The sequence below is a fragment of the Nerophis ophidion genome, linkage group LG04 (genome assembly GCF_033978795.1).
Source record: "Nerophis ophidion isolate RoL-2023_Sa linkage group LG04, RoL_Noph_v1.0, whole genome shotgun sequence".
NCBI classification, from domain to species: Eukaryota; Metazoa; Chordata; class Actinopteri; order Syngnathiformes; family Syngnathidae; genus Nerophis; species Nerophis ophidion.
This window is the reverse complement of record NC_084614.1, coordinates 62,311,340-62,327,563: the sequence shown is the minus strand read 5'-3', so window position 1 is coordinate 62,327,563 and position 16,224 is coordinate 62,311,340. Positions and strand designations below refer to the sequence as shown.

At 38.4% G+C, this 16,224-nt stretch overlaps 1 protein-coding gene across 1 annotated transcript in view; it reads left to right on the top strand.

Annotated features, from left to right (window-relative positions):
- The first annotated feature begins 706 nt into the window (after positions 1–706).
- LOC133551686 (fibroblast growth factor 1-like) overlaps positions 707–16,224 on the top strand; it is an 819,097-nt gene continuing 803,579 nt past the window's right edge. The window contains exon 1 of the mRNA XM_061898656.1: positions 707–715. The gene's annotated coding sequence lies outside the window, so the exon portion shown is untranslated. The remainder of the gene's footprint in view (positions 716–16,224) is intronic.

The following is a 16,224-nucleotide window of genomic DNA, read 5'->3' as shown; positions in this document are numbered from 1 at the left end:
GTGGGTTTCAGTAGGCCTTTAAACTGTAAATACGATTAATAGTCAAAGTTAAAGTCCCAACGATAGCCACACACACACACACACACACACACACACACACACACACACACACACACACACACACACACACACACACACACACACACACACTAGGTGTGGTGAAATTATCCCCTGCATTTGACCAATCCCAATGGGAGGTGAGGGGAGCAGTGAGCAGCAGCGGTGGCCGCGCTCAGGAATCATTTGGTGATTTAACCCCGTATAGTTAGAAGTTATTAGTTTTTTCAGTGAGTCAAATAGTAAAAAAAATTTGGAGCGATAATATAATATCAAATAATATGACACCAAAATGATCCAGCACTTTGTCATTTTTTTTTAGTTCCGTTTAGCTCTGTGGCGGCAACGAAAACCGACGTTACACACAGCCAGGGGCGTCGCCAGACATATTTCACTGGGGCACGTGCCCCACTATTGATCTGCAGTGCCCCAGTAAAAATTTTACCAATTAAAAAATAAAACGCTTCAGAGTTTTAAGTCTACATAACATAGACAACAGCGCACATACTACTTAGTATGGTAATTGATTGCTACTGTATTCACTCCACTAACAATGAGCACATGGCTAATTAATATGGTAATTTATTCACTTGTGGATCGAGACTTCGGTTGAGAGAGAGAGAGAGAGAGAGAGAGAGGCTGCGAATCACTGCGTGAGGTAGGTAACGTTAGCCAAAAACAATTTGTTATTTACATTATTTTGATTTTGATTTGATTCAAACTGTAACTCCTAGATGGATTTAAGAAAGTTATTCGCCCGCATCAGAAAAGAATCAGCAGGAATGAGAGATGTAAGTGAAGTCCTAGCTAGCTAGGCAACATCATTGCTTAAGTTGATGCTAAGTTAGCTAACGTTCTTCCTTGCATCAAGACAAACATATTCATTTGCTGTACGAGCTGTCGGGGGAATTTCCAATGAACATGAAACATAATGTTGGTTATTGTCTGCTGGTTCTGCATCAAGGATGATTTGGAGTAAGCATGTGTGAGTAGAGTACTTCTCAAATGGTTTATCTTCAGGAAGAAAAACATTTTTCCATATCATCAAGTCGTGAGCCAAATGTTTAAATCATTCAAGTTTATTTCACAGAAAAATAGCACAGTGGACTTGTCTTGTTAATCAGTGTGACTTTGACTAAAATAATCTTGTTTTGTCACCAGAAAAATGGCTACAGCTAAAGCATCTGGTTTTGTTTCCAGAAAAAATAGTAACATTTCTGTATTTGTTTTCAGAAAGATGGCTGAAAATATCGGGTTTTGTTGCCCCATTTAGATTTTTCTAAAATATATTTCCATGTCTGTCCTGAGTCCTCCTCCAATTTGTTAGTCGGTTTGCCTTTTGCTAAAATACTCACTAATAGTCACTAGAAAAAAGGCTAAAATAATCTGGTTTTGTTGCCACAATTAGATTTTTTTCTCCTTAAACTTTTTTTTCTTTCATGCACACATCTGACTGCGACTCACTGAAAATGACACACAATCCACTTTTATGTCACGACCCACCAGTTAGGAACCACTGGTCAACTGTATAACAGTTACTGTAATATTTCCATGTCTGTCCAGAGTGATTGAACACTTTGCAAAAATGAAAACGAAATGTTACAGTTTACTTCTCAGAAAATGATTCCCTGAACAGACACACAACAGTTGTTCATGTATTCTACTACTGTGGCTTTATTGTTTTGTGTATATTTTATAGTTTTGTGTATCTGAAATAGGATTAACCACATTGCCATAAATGGAAATTTTATAATGTAAAAGAACCCAGAGATGTAGGGGTGCTTTATTTTTTGTTTTACTTTTGTAGATGTTAAATTTACAGATGATTACTGCAATATATATTTCAAAAAGATTCATTGCTCTTCCTTTTTGCTTTTACCAGTAGCAGTTTAGAAGTCTGGAGTAAAAAAGTGCACAATTAGGTCAAATGCATTAGTCAATTTCAGGTGGTTAATCAAAGATCCATACAACATAATCTGATATGATTTCATAGTTTAAAGCACTATTTTTTTTTATTTTTATGATAAATAATTGCTAAAAATGTTTTTGCTTGCGCGCTTTGCACGCTCACATGAATTATTTGTGCCCCAGGTGTGCCCCAGTACAGTATTAGGTCTAGTGACGCCCCTGCACACAGCACGCCACTTCTCCGACTTCATTTTGTACGAGCTGAAAGAAGCGCTTCCAGATAAACACAGTTTGACGTTTCTTTTATTAGTCACAGGTTTTTTTTTCTTAAAGTGGCAGTATTGAGGGACACAATATGACTCTTTCATAATGCATTGATGCCTCAATATTGTTTGACCCATCAGTACATAATATTCACTTTCCTGACATACACAACAGATAAAAGGACAAGGAAAATTGACAAACATTACATCTAAAAACATAACTTTTTGCTGGATAAGGACTATTAGGCACTTTCCATGTTAATTGTGCAACTAGATCCATATTCTGCATTAAACAGTTTATCCAGGGAATACCTGCCATTAATGTTAATGCTAATAAGAAAACAAGAACATCAGCTTTTCATTTAATAATACAATTTGACATTGTATTTGCATATAAACAAAATCTGTTCGTTTAATCAATCATCATTTAGCACTAACAAGATTTTCCAACACAACAATGAGTGCTGTGGGCAGTAACAAAGCATGAAAAGAGTACTTTTGAGAAAACGTTTATCATTTGTGAGGAAATAAATGCAAGCTTAACGGTCACTATAACCTTTCCTTTAGGCCCCTTGGGGACCTTGTAACAGCACAGGGCCTCTAATAAGACAAAGAACGATCAATCTGTTGCCTTCTTTGTCAATAAAGATGTGTATGCTGTGTATAAATAAAGCCAAGGCACTGCGGGGCTCTCCTCCGGGAGTCTATCTGACAACAATCGATAGTTCCCAAAGAGAAGGGTGGCGGAATTGTGCTACATCCTGTTTCAGGGTCTCGAGAGAATGCCCGGCGGAGACAAACGCACTTTTACGCATTTAAACCTCAAGGGTGCACAAGCCACAGTGCTGATATCACTGTTCAAAAACATGAACTTGTGTTCCACTGAAAACTGACAGCAAATTGATATTTTTAGTCCTCAAAGTGTAGATTAGAATAAGAATTCAAAAATATTTTTATTGACTATTAGTTAAACTTTTACAATAATAAATATATTTTCAAACTTTTTTCCAAATAATTAGATTCATTATTTATTTATACATTTCATGCCGATTTTAGCTGGCGACTTGTCCATGGTGTACACCGCCTTCCGCCCGATTTTAGCTGAGATAGGCACCAGCGCCCCCCACGACCCCAAAGGGAATAAGCGGTAGAAGAATGGATGGATGGATGCCGATTTTAGATATTTAATTCAACTTTTATTGAATGGAATTAAATATCTATATTTTGGTTAACTTAAATATTATTTTCATTGTATTACATGTATGCTTTTTTTAATGGAATCTAAAAAATATTTTGCTAAATTACATATTTTCAATGTAATTTTAAATTGTTAAATGTTCTTTTATATATATATTTTTTAACAGAATCCAAAAAAACATATAATTTTGTTCAATCAAATATTTTATTATTTTGTGGAATTTTAAAATGTTGTAATTATTTTTCAAATTTATTGATAACATTTAAAATCAAAATTATTTTATTCATTTAAATATTGTATTCATTTAATGGAAATGTTCATTGTTCTTTAATGCCATTTTATATTTAATTGAATTTCTCGTTTTAGTAATGTTAATGATAAAAAAAAATACTTAATGGCCTTTTTATTTCATGATGCTGCGAACCCTATGGAAAGAATTGAAGCAATCCATCAAATTCACCCATGGAAGAGGCGGTGGGGAAGATGCCAATAAATAAATAAACATAGCTAAATACATCAAAGGAGGTCATAAAAGCATACAGTAAATCAATCTGCAAGTAAACCTTGTATTTTTAATTAAGATCATGTTGCACAGTTGAATTGTATTAATGGATGAATGTGTTATTAGCTTAATAATTTAGTCAAAAAACCTTTCATATATAAATAGCAGGGCATTGTCAATTTGAATCCACACCGCAAGAAGCCATAATCAATCCTCTCAGTCATTATCATGCCAGCCGCACCAGTGCGACCCGTTGATGGCTTTAGGTCCCCCTTCAGTGCAGCCACCCGTCTGCCAACCATTACCCAGACATCAATCTCCATTCAAAAGGCTCCATTTGGGAATCTAGCATGATAATAAGTTTGGGAAATTACCATTTTGCTATTGGTGATGATGGAATTTGACGTTATGTGCTGACAAATACACAGGCGATCATCTTTGGTCAAGATTAAACAATCATTGAAGGGCTTGATGAAGTGTAAACACTAGGGCTGCGAATCTTTGGGTGTCCCACGATTCGATTTGATATCGATTCATGGGGTCACGATTCGAAAATATATTGAATTTTTTTTGATTCGATTCAATTTTCGATTCAAAAACTATATTTTTCCGATTCAAAACGATTCTGTATTCTTTTAATAAATAGGATTTCAGCAGGATCTACCCCAGTCTGCTGACATGCAAGCAGAGTAGTAGATTTAAAAAAAAAAAAAGCTTTTATAATTGTAAAGGACAATGTTTTATCAACGGATTGCAATAATGTAAATTTGTTTTAATTATTAAACAAACCAAAAATATGACTTATTTTATCTTTGTGAAAATATTGGACACAATGTGTTGTCAAGCTTATGAGATGCGATGCAAGTGTAAGCCACTGTGACACTATTGTTCTTTTTTATTTATTTATATAAATGTCTAATGATAATGTCAATGAGGGATTTATAATCACTGCTATGCCGAAATTATAACTAATATTGACCCTGTTGTTGATAATATAAATTTTTGTTTCACTACTTTTGGTTTGTTCTGTGTCGTGTTTGTGTCTCCTCTCAATTGCTCTGTTTATTGCAGTTCTGAGTGTTGCTGGGTCAGGTTTGGTTTTGGAATTGGATTGCATTGTTATGGTATTGCTGTGTAGTGGTTTGTTTGATTGATAACATTTTTTTTTTTTAAATCGATTTTTTAAAAATAAGAATCTATTCTGAATCGCACAACGTATTCGAATCGATTTTTTCCCACACCCCTAGTAATCACCAAACAGAGGTTTTAAAGGGCACAGTAACAGGAGGGAGGAGACGAGGAAAATCAGGAGGCTGTGTTAAGCTGCTAAAAACGTGCAAAACAGAACAACAATTGCTGCTTTTCTTGGTTTTATCTCTAAAACAGAAATTAAATTTCAAGAAAAGACCCTTACAACCTTAAAAGTCTCCAAAACATTAACTTGTCTAACAAATTTGTAGAAAACTGACATTCTGTGGGATTCTTTAACAGACATTAGTTTGATGAATGTAAAGCAGGGGCCCTCAGGCCCGTGAACAGGTTTTACCCGGCCCGCGGGATGAGTTTGCTAAGTATATGAATAATCTGAAATATAGATAGATAGTACTTTATTGATTCCTTCAGGAGAGTTCCTTTAGGAAAATTAAAATGTTTGAATGAAAGAAATCGCTGTTCTAAATGTGTCCACTGGATGTGGCAATAGCAAGTATTTGTATCCTTGTAGATCAGGGGTAGGGAACCTATGGCTCGAGAGCCAGATGTGGCTCTTTTGATGACTGAATCTGGCTCTCAGATAAATCTTAGTGGACATTGCTTATTACAGTGAGTAATGAATAATTCCGCTAGTAATGACGGTGTCAACAATAACGTTCAAAATATAAAACATTCTCATCCATTTTAATCCATCCATCCGGTTTTCTACCGCACCTGTTCAAGAAGTCGCATTAATGATAAGAAGTTTTTTTATTTATTGTTGGTTAGCTTCAGACTAACAATGTTATTAAAAAGAATAAGAGACTTATTATACTCTAAAAATGTTGGTGTTACTTAAAAATGCACGCATTTAGTTGTATTCAGTCTTAAAAAAATATTATATGGCTCTCATGGAAATACTTTTAAAAATATTTTGCTTGTATGGCTCTCTCAGCCAAAAAGGTTCCCGACCCCTGTTGTAGATGATGCTACATATGTACAAAATAAACCACATCAGTCGAGGAAAATGATCAAACTACATAAAGAACATACTGTAATTTGATTTTGATATATATTTTTTTAATTGATAAATTGAAAATTAACACCAATGAGTTGACTGATGAACATTATCGCATAATTTATTTAGAAAATATAAATAACGACAAATAAAGATATGATACTATTAACCGCAACAAGTAAGTGTAAAAAAAACCCTACCATTATGATGAATTTCAGAATGTGTTTGTTCTATTTTTAGACATAGAAAACAATCTGAAGTTGTCTTCATTTTTAAGTTATCGTGCCGTGATTTTACCTGTCTGGCCCACTTGATGTAAAGCAATAGTTACGTGCAGATGTCGTGGATCCATGGCCGCCTCTACGCAGGGGGAAGAGGGGGCAGAGCCCCCTTAAATAAATGTCTTGCCCCCTCAAATCAAAATTTGAGAAAGCAAATTTTAATAAACTGACAAAATTAATACATTACAAGTTGACAAAATTATCTGCACTAGCGGAAAAATCAGCCGAAAAAGGGACACACACGATATAGTAGTGTCGGCGTCCCTCTCATCCCTCCCTCCGCTGTGCGTGTATTCACCATTCCATAGGCTGTGCAGCAGACACACACCCACACACACCCCTACGCCCTCAGTAAACATACAATCACTGTTGCAGTATGAAAGTAAAAGAAAAGGAAAAGTTGTCTACATTTATCATATACTTGTTAGGATGGGTGAATTTGTGTAGTTTTAACTGTCATAAACACGTTTATCGTCGCAGACTTTCGGTGCTACGGAGTTCCTTTTTTTTTTTTTTACAACTTGACGAGAGCAGTGACAGCGGAGGCTCTGAGCAGCAGTGGTTTGGAAGGCAGAGAGCCTCCACTGTCTCTGTAACAAGCTAAAAGTCATTTATGATGCTGTTAATGACGGTAAAAATGAAACATAAGGTATATATCCTGCTTAGCAGTCCTCCTATGCTGTCCTCTGTCCAGAGCGGAGTCCCCAGCAACGGCCCGTTTTACTTAGCAACGGTCTGGCAATCGACTGCTGGAATTCTTTTTCTGTTGTTTTTCTTGTAATTCTACATAGTCAACCTTTAATGTTCAATCTACATTTTGTAATAAACAAATTATAAGTTTCATTTGATATGACCAAGACACCTAAAAACAAAAACACAGCTGTTTTCATCAATTTACAAGCACGTGGGCAACACACATACATTGGAGTGCCCACGTCCACTGCATGTGACAAACTGAAGACAAGTGACCTGTGTCTGACAGACCCCTACGTAAAGCCCCGCCCCAGGCTGTAGTCCTGTACTGTTGTTGTTTTTCTTCATGTAATCACAGCGGGTTTTTTTCTGTTGTTGTTCAAGCTTACTTATTTTCTGCTCTAGCTTCCAGCAGCTCACAAAGAGAAAGTTAATGCTCTGTAATGCATCCATTTTTCAGAGCATTTAAAAAGTCTAGTCCTGCTCCTGCATGTAGTAGTAGTAGCAATGACACTACTGCTAGTACATCAGGGACAGCAGCTAGCAATACTGCACCTTTAGCACCAGCAAGCACTGTTTCTCCTGCACCAGCTCCCTCGGTCCCCCCAACAAGCGCTCCCCCAAAGCAGCCTGCTCAGCTACCCAGTGACTTAAATGGCAACGCACTATCTCAGCCAATACTGGGTGGCTACCCAAAGCGTGCATTTGGTACCACATTAAGATCATTCAATCCTGCCTGGTACCGCACACGACCATGGCTAGAGTATTCTGTGGTGCGAGACGCCTGCTTCTGTTTCCCCTATCGGAAATATGGCAGCGTTGTTAATGTTTCCCCTCCTGAGGGATTGCCACCTTAGTGTGGTCAGGGGGTTTGCGTGCCTCAGTGACCGTAAGAGCTATACCAGCAGGAGCTTAGTCTTCAGGTGGGACACCCAAGTTGGACAGGTCTGAAGGTAGAAGCCTGACAAAGTGCAATCCACTACTCCAGGTTGGGGTTGGACACATAGCTAAAGACCCACTTCAATGAAGAAAGCATCGTTACTATAAGCACGGAAAAAAAAGTGCTGGAGCTTGATGTGTACACATGATGCCCCCTTCACATTTCTGACTGCCCCCTCATATAAGCATGCCTAGAACCGCCCCTGCGTGGATCCCAAATAATGCAGAGACGGTAGCGTATAGCAAAACATATTCCAATTTATTTTTAGAGGGTAAACAAAAAGGCAGTAAACAAAAGGCGATGGCGGAAAAAACTAACACACCATGAGAATACGACAACTGGAAAACAAAAACACAAAAATAAGGGCGCTAGGCAAAGCTGGCAAATACTGGGCAGAAATGAGTAGCCAGGGATGGAAAGACATGGACTCCCTCCAGCAATATCAAGGACAATGTGTTTGTGGTACAAAGCTCCGGCACCCAAGTCCTGTTGGTTAAGTAGCGCGACCCTTATTTGCGATCAAGTGTGCCCTGCTGATTGTCGCCTTTCTTTGGGGGAGAGAGGGAGTGAGAACAGGTGTGAGGACAGAGACAAAACTAAACCAGAACCTAAGACGACCACAACAATAACACATTGTAAGTTTCTAATCGCTCTAAAACAGGGGTCGGCAAGCCGCGGCTCTGGAGCCGCATGCGGCTCTTTGATAACTCTGACGTGGCTCAGCTGCATACTTGCCGACCGTCCTTGATTTTTTCGGGAGATTTCTGCTTTGCGGATTTCAGTGCCTCTCCCAGAAATCTCCCGAGGTTAATATTCTCAGATGTTCACCCGGACAACAATATTGAGGGCATGCCGTAACGGTGATGTTGTCACTTCTGGTTTTTATACCATGCTATTTGGGTGCCGGCCATTCACATGTAGTGTGCAGCTGTTGTAACTACGTGTGAAAGACTGCAAGGCATACCTGCTCAACAGCCATACAGGTTACACTGAGGGTTGTAATACAAACAACTTTAACACTCTTATTAATATGCGCCACACTGTGAACCCACACCAAACAAAAATGACAAACACATTTCGTGAGAACATCCGCACTGTAACACAACATAAACACAACAAAACAAATACCCAGAATCCCATGCATCCCTAACTATTCCGGGCTACATTATACATCCTCACTACCACCATCCCCCGCACGCCCCCCGTGCGTCGGTTGAGGTGGACGGGGATGGGGGGGGGGCCGGGTTTTATGGTAGCGGGGGTGTATAATGTTGTCCGGAAGAATCAGGGATTCTGGGTATTTGTTCTGTTGTGTTTATGTTGTGTTACGGTGCGGATGTTCTCCCGAAATGTGTTTGTCATTCTTGTTCTGTGTTGGTTCACGTTGCGGCGCATATTTGTAAAAGTGTTAAAGTTGTTTAAATGGGCACCCTCAGTGTGACCTGTATGGCGGTTGAACAAGTATGCCTTGCAGTCACTTATATGAGTCTGTAGAAGCAACATACGGCATGTTAATGTGCTGGCAAGCTGTTTGTTACGACAATAGAGGGCCTTAAACGTAATGCCATCTTAGCACGCCCTTATCATTGTTATCTGGATGAATATCAGCATATATTTGAGAGAAAAGTTGCTTTGACTTTTGGGAGTCTCCCGGAAAAATTGGGATGTTTAGAAAATGTGATGTGATGTTCTCAAGCGGCCTTCAAATAAAACTCGCGGGCCACACAAATATTACATTTTCATGTTAAGGTGCGGCCACATGTCTGAGACCCCTGGTTTGTACATAGCATAAATCAAAGAGAAACTTTGCATGCTGTGTTATTTCATTTTAAATTTCAAAAGAGTTTTGTGGCTCCCATTGTTTTCTTTATTTTGTGAAACGGGTCAAAATGGGGGGCTTCACGGTGGCAGAGGTGTTAGTGCGTCTGCCTCAAAATAGGAAGGTCCTGAGTAGTCCTGGGTTCAATTCCAGACTCGGGATCTTTCTGTGTGGAGTTTGCATGTCCTCCCCGTGAATGCATGGGTTCCCTCCGGGTACTCCGGCTTCCTCCCACTTCCAAAGACATGTACCTGGGGATAGATTGATTGGCAACATTAAATTGGCCCTAGTGTGTGAATGTGAGTGTGAATGTTGTCTTTCTGTGTTGGCGCTGCGATGAGGTTGCAACTTGTCCAGGGTGTACACCGCCTTCCGCCAGATAGTAGCTGAGATAGGCACCAGCGACCCCAAAGGGAATAAGCAGTAGAAAATGGATGAATGGATGGGTCGAAATGGCTCTTTGAGTGGTAAAGGTTGCCGACCCCTGCTCTAAAATGATGCCAGAATGTTTCATTGTATGATGAAATACAGTCGTACCTCGAAAAACGTTACCCATTGAAATGAAGTTTAATTGGTGCTTGTCCCCTCAAAACAGCACCATTTCAAATAAATAAATGATAAATGTGTTGTAATTGTATAGCGCTTTTCTACCTTCAAGGTACTCGAAGCGCTTTGACACTACTTCCACATTTACCCATTCACACACACATTCACACACTGATGGAAAGAGCTGCCATGCAAGGCGCTTACCAGCACCCATCAGGAGCAAGGGTGAAGTGTCTTGCCCAGGACACAACGGACGTGACGAGGTTGGTACTAGGTGGGGATTGAACCACCAAACATACCTTTTTGAAAGCAAAACCACCAATTAGATAATATCAAAAACAATAAAATATCATGGACAGTTGTATCTATACTTAGGCGTTTCATTGTGTTCTGTGACAGAGCTCTTAACTCAAAACACTGGTATGATGCACAGTACTACAAACAACTGTAGTAGTTTTACGAAGTACAGTAATGTACCAATAAGGTACAGCATTTACCTTGAAGGGCAGACTTCCTTCCAGCTGCTTTTACAAACCCCAAAACCAGTGAAGTTGGCACGTTGTGTAAATCCTAAATAAAAACAGAATACAATGATTTGAAAATCTTTTTTACCTTATTTTCAAATGAATATATTATATTTATATAATAATAATTAAATATTATATTGTATTTGGATGTATTTGTTGGTTTGTATATCCATTAAGTAAGACTACATATTGTGTTGAAGGGGGCAGGAAAATATAAGACTGCTCCTTCTCAGGCATTGGTGTGTAAATGTATAATTGAGGTAAAATTGAAATGAAGGAGATAAATAAAAAATTAAATGAACAGACTGCAAAGACAATATATTTAATGTTTGAACTGAGAAACTTAATATTTTTTTGCAAACCATAATTAACATAGAATATAATGGCAGCAACGCATTCCGAATCCATTTTTACCACTGTGCTACATTACCTTTCCTTTTAACAACACTCAGTAAACGTTTGGGAACTGAGGAGCCCAATTTTTTAAGCTTTTCAGGTGGAATTATTTCCCGTTCTCGCTTGATGTACAGCTTAAGTTGTCCGTGGTCCGTGGTCTCCGTTGTGGTATTTTAAGCTTCATAATGCGCCACATGATTTCAGTGGGTGACAGGTCTGGAATAAGGGAGGCCAGTCTAGTACCTGTACTCTTTTTACTATGAGGCCATGCTGTTGTAACTCGTGGCGTGGCAGTGTCTTGCTGAAATAAGCAGGGGGCGTCCATGATAAAGTTACTTGAATGGCAACATATGTTGCTCCAAAACATTGATGTACTTTTTTAGAATTAATGGTCCCTTCACAAATGTGTAAGTTACCAATGGTCACTAATACACCCCCATACCATCAAAGATGCTGGCTTTTGAACTTTGCGCCTTTAAGAGTCCGGATGGTTATTTTCCTCTTTGGTCCGGAGGACACGACATCCGCAGTTTCCAAAAACAATTTAAAATGTGTACTCGTCAGACCACAGAACACTTTTTCACTTTGCATCAGTCCATCTTAGATGAGCTCGGGCCCAGCAAAGCCGGCTGTGTTTCTGGGTGTTGTTGATAAATGGCTTTCACTTTACATTGTAGAGTTTTTTAACTTGCACTTACAGATGTAGCGACGAACTGTAGTTACTTACAGTAGTTTTCAGAAGTGTTCCTGAGCCCATGTGGTAATATCCTTTACACACAGATGTTGCTTTTTGATGCAGTACTGCCTGAGGGATCAATGTTACGTGTTATTAACACAATTATTTAAGACAACGTTTGCTATTAAAAATTAAACAACAATGTAACAACAATTTTGCAATAGAAATATTAAAATATAAATTTTCCCCTAGAGGGGGGGTTGCCCATATATGCGGTCCTCTCCAAGGTTTCTCATAGTCATTGTCACCGACGTCCCACTGGGGTGAGTTTTTCCTTGCCCTTATGTGGGCTCTGTACCGCGGATGTCGTTCTGGCTTGTGCAGCCCTTTGAGGCACTTGTGGTTTAGGGCTATATAAATAAACATTGATTGATTGATTGATTGAAATATAAAAACATATATAACTTCCATTGCAGGGTAGATATCTAGGAAAAATAAAGATTGGGGGAGAGACAAAGTGTGTCTGAATGAGCAGTAGCAAGAGAGAAATGGGCTCCTGTCACTGACAGACTAACGCTCGTATTAACTCTGAGGAAAATCGAGTCATGTTCTGGACATAAAGACGATAAACTGCGAAAGTATTGATTCGATACTAATACCTACCTTGGTATCGATACTATTGATATTCAGATCGATATGTGTCTCTAGGGCCTATGATCTTAAACACAGTGTTTGTGTGTTGAAGTGTTTGTAAGTGACTTTATATGCATTTTATATTCATAAACATGATCAAATAAATAGCATATCTTGCAGAAAAATTCCCCTACCACCTGGGGGTCTGAAATGCCGTTATGGAGGTAACACTGTACTTTTAAATACTTTTAATTTGGGTAAATGTTATGAACAATAGCATTTTTGGATGCTTAAACTGTTTTCTATCCCATGCATCTTTATTTCCTTCCTCACTTTGTCAATGTCACTGCAAGAAAAACTTAATTTCATGCCTAATTTCAAGCTACGGCTTTCAGTTTGAGAGCAACATAAGCTGCAGGAGGACAAAACCTTGTGCAATGTTGTGATTATTTGTTTGTCCCGCCGCTTCAGGTAAATGTAATAACGGGCGATTCGATCCACAAAGTTCCACTCAACACCACATGTCCTGGAGGAGTACGCTCGGAAATGAAAACACTCTAACCCCGAGTCGCAATATTTAGTTTCTGCTGAGTTGGAAATGATCCCGGGGGAGCATGCATGTAATCCACAGTTTTTATAAAATTTGGGGATGAATCGGAAAAGACTGTTCAGGCGTCGGGCTGACACAGAAAAGTATCCTCTCTCGTTGCTTTAGCCTGGATGTGATGTAAAGACGTACAAACGAATGCCTTTATTAGTGTGCTCATTTGGAAATTATGGAAATGAAAATCTGCATGCGACAATCTTCTAACTGTATGGGATCATTCCACTGAGTCTGTGCCATTCCCTGGCCGTAACAACAACTCTAAATCTGAGAATTCACATATATCCAGTGGGGCAAAAAAGTATTTAGTCAGCCACCGATTGTGCAAGTTCTCCCACTTAAAATGAGGACAGAGGTCTGTAATTTTCATCATAGGTACACTTCAACTGTGAGACACAGAATGTGAAAAAAAATCCAGGAATTCACATTGTAGAAATTTTTAAATAATTTATTTGTACATTATGGTGGAAATTAAGTATTTGGTCAACCATTCAAAGCTCTCACTGATGGAAGGAGGTTTTGGCTCAAAATCTCTTAAGGTTGATATAAAGTAAAACAAATAAGGTTTTATGTCTTTTATGTCAAAGACAACTCTGTTTTTTGTAGTAAAACTGAAATATGCAGTATTTAAATAGATAGATAGATAGTACTTTATTGATTCCTTGAGGAGAGTTCCTTTATTTAGCAATTAAAGACCTCAAAGATCAATAATGCTCAACACCATTGATTTTAAATATTTAAAATTTTTGAGTAATCACAGTGAAAAGTTAAATACAATCCTACTAAATATATTTGATATCCGGAAGGTTCCCCACTCATAAAGTGATGCATTTTTATTAGTTTTTTTTTCACTTTTAACACTTAAATTTCAAGATCAACTTCCGATATATCTGTACATTTTAAGTTTAAACTATTATTTTGTTTGTTTTATGCTCTTTTGTCAAAACTTTGATGTTTTTATATGGCAACCAAACAACATATGCAATATTTTTTCCACATAAAACATTTTAAAGTGATAATTTTTAAGTAATAACTCATTATAACAGATTTTTTTGGTCCTTTTTTTTGGAGCAATGAAAAAAAAAAGAAAATACAGACAAAAGGAAAAAAAAACTGCCTGTATGGCAGCTTTGTGTCAACATTGCCACTTTTTCTCATTAGATTTCACCTCATTTCACTTTTTTTCAATGTTTTTTTTAATTTTTGCAATACTATCAATTTTGCAATTTTTGCAGAATGTGTGGCAGGCCGGTAAACGATTAGCTGCGGGCCGCAAATAGCCCCGGGCACTTTGGAGACCCCTGACATAGTCGAAGTGGAGCCACGTAAATAAGACATAAAGATAAGATACATTCACAAATTAGCCGGAGCGCTTACGTTTTTGTGTTGACAATACTGGTCTGGCCCCCAGAATGTAGAGATAGGTAGGCAAAGTGAAGGTAAAAGTCCTCTTTTTTTAGGAGGGGATTTAAAAGGCAAGGCAAATTAAATCCAGTCCAGCATGTAAATGCACAGAAGACAAACACTTGTCAAGGCACAAAGCTTAATGATCCAGCACAGACGCAACAGGGGAATCTAAATAGGCTCCATTAACTAATGGACGACAGGTATGCTGGTAGGACACCGAACAGAAAGTAAAACCAAAATGCTGTAGGAGTACAACGACAGGAAATATTTCAGAACACAGGGAAATGGCAAACTAGGTCAGAACTGCTACGTGGGATCATGACAGCAACATTGTATAAAGCTCAAGGCTCTAAGTCTGGGAGAAAAGTACCGAGTCACTGTCCAGAAATTCTGGTACTCTAAATGTGTTTTGGACCATCTCGGGTAACATTTCTTCTACAAGGTTCCTGTGGCGAAAATGATTCATTTGAATAAACGGACTGAAAGTAACAGGAGTGTTTAGCATACCATAATTTTCAGAGAATAAGTCGCTTCGAAAAATAAGTCGCACCTGTCGAAAATGCATAAGAAGGAAAAACACATATATAAGACGCATTGGAGTATAAGTCGCATTTTTGGGGGGAAATTTATTTGATTAAACCCAACAACAAGAATAGACATTCAAAAGGCAATTTAAAATAAATATAGATTAGTGAACAGGCTGAATAAGTGTACGTTATATGACGCATAAATAACCAATTGAGAAGGTGCCTAGTATGTTAACGTAACATATTATGGTAAGAGTCATTCAAATAATTATAACATATAGAACATGCTATACGTTTACCAAAACAATCTGTCAATCCTAATCTCTAAATACCATGAAATTTTATACGTGTAGTCCAGGGGCGCTCACAATTTTTCTGCAGGCGAGCTACTTTTCAATTGACCAAGTCGAGGAGATCTACCTCATTCCTATTTATAATTTATATTTATTTATTTTATTCTGATGACTTGCATTGATTGGAATTAGACAGTGGTGCTAATAACGTCCGCATTTTCAAATGGAGGAAAAAAAAAGTCCTCCTTTCTGTCCAATACCACATGAAAGTGGTTGGATTTGGCATCTCATTTGTCCAACTTGCATACTCGTTTTTAAACACTTTGTTATGAGAGTAGCCTATGTGTGTGGCCCTTTAATGTCTGGCAGCAGGTGAGTGACGTCAGTGACTGTGCGGGTGGGCAAGCAAGTGAGAAAGCTGTCGCTGAGGGCGGGGGAGAAATACATTGGCATCAAACTCCGTAGCTTGCTAGCTTGTGCACGCTAGCTTTCTGAGACTCTTATTTTGTTAGCACAGGCAGGATGAAACAGGTCTTTTATGGTGAAGACAGGAACTGTGCTGTCGGTCTTTAGAGTTTTGACAGTAGGTACGGAGCCTCTAGAAATAAAAAGTGTTTCTCTGCGTCCGCCCTGTTAGTGATTTTTTTCTTAAATATGAGCTCGCAGCAGCCAGCGTCATCTCACAAGATCCTCGGGTGCCGAGAATTTCAAACAACTGACGAAAGTGAAGTCTTGGTATGATTGA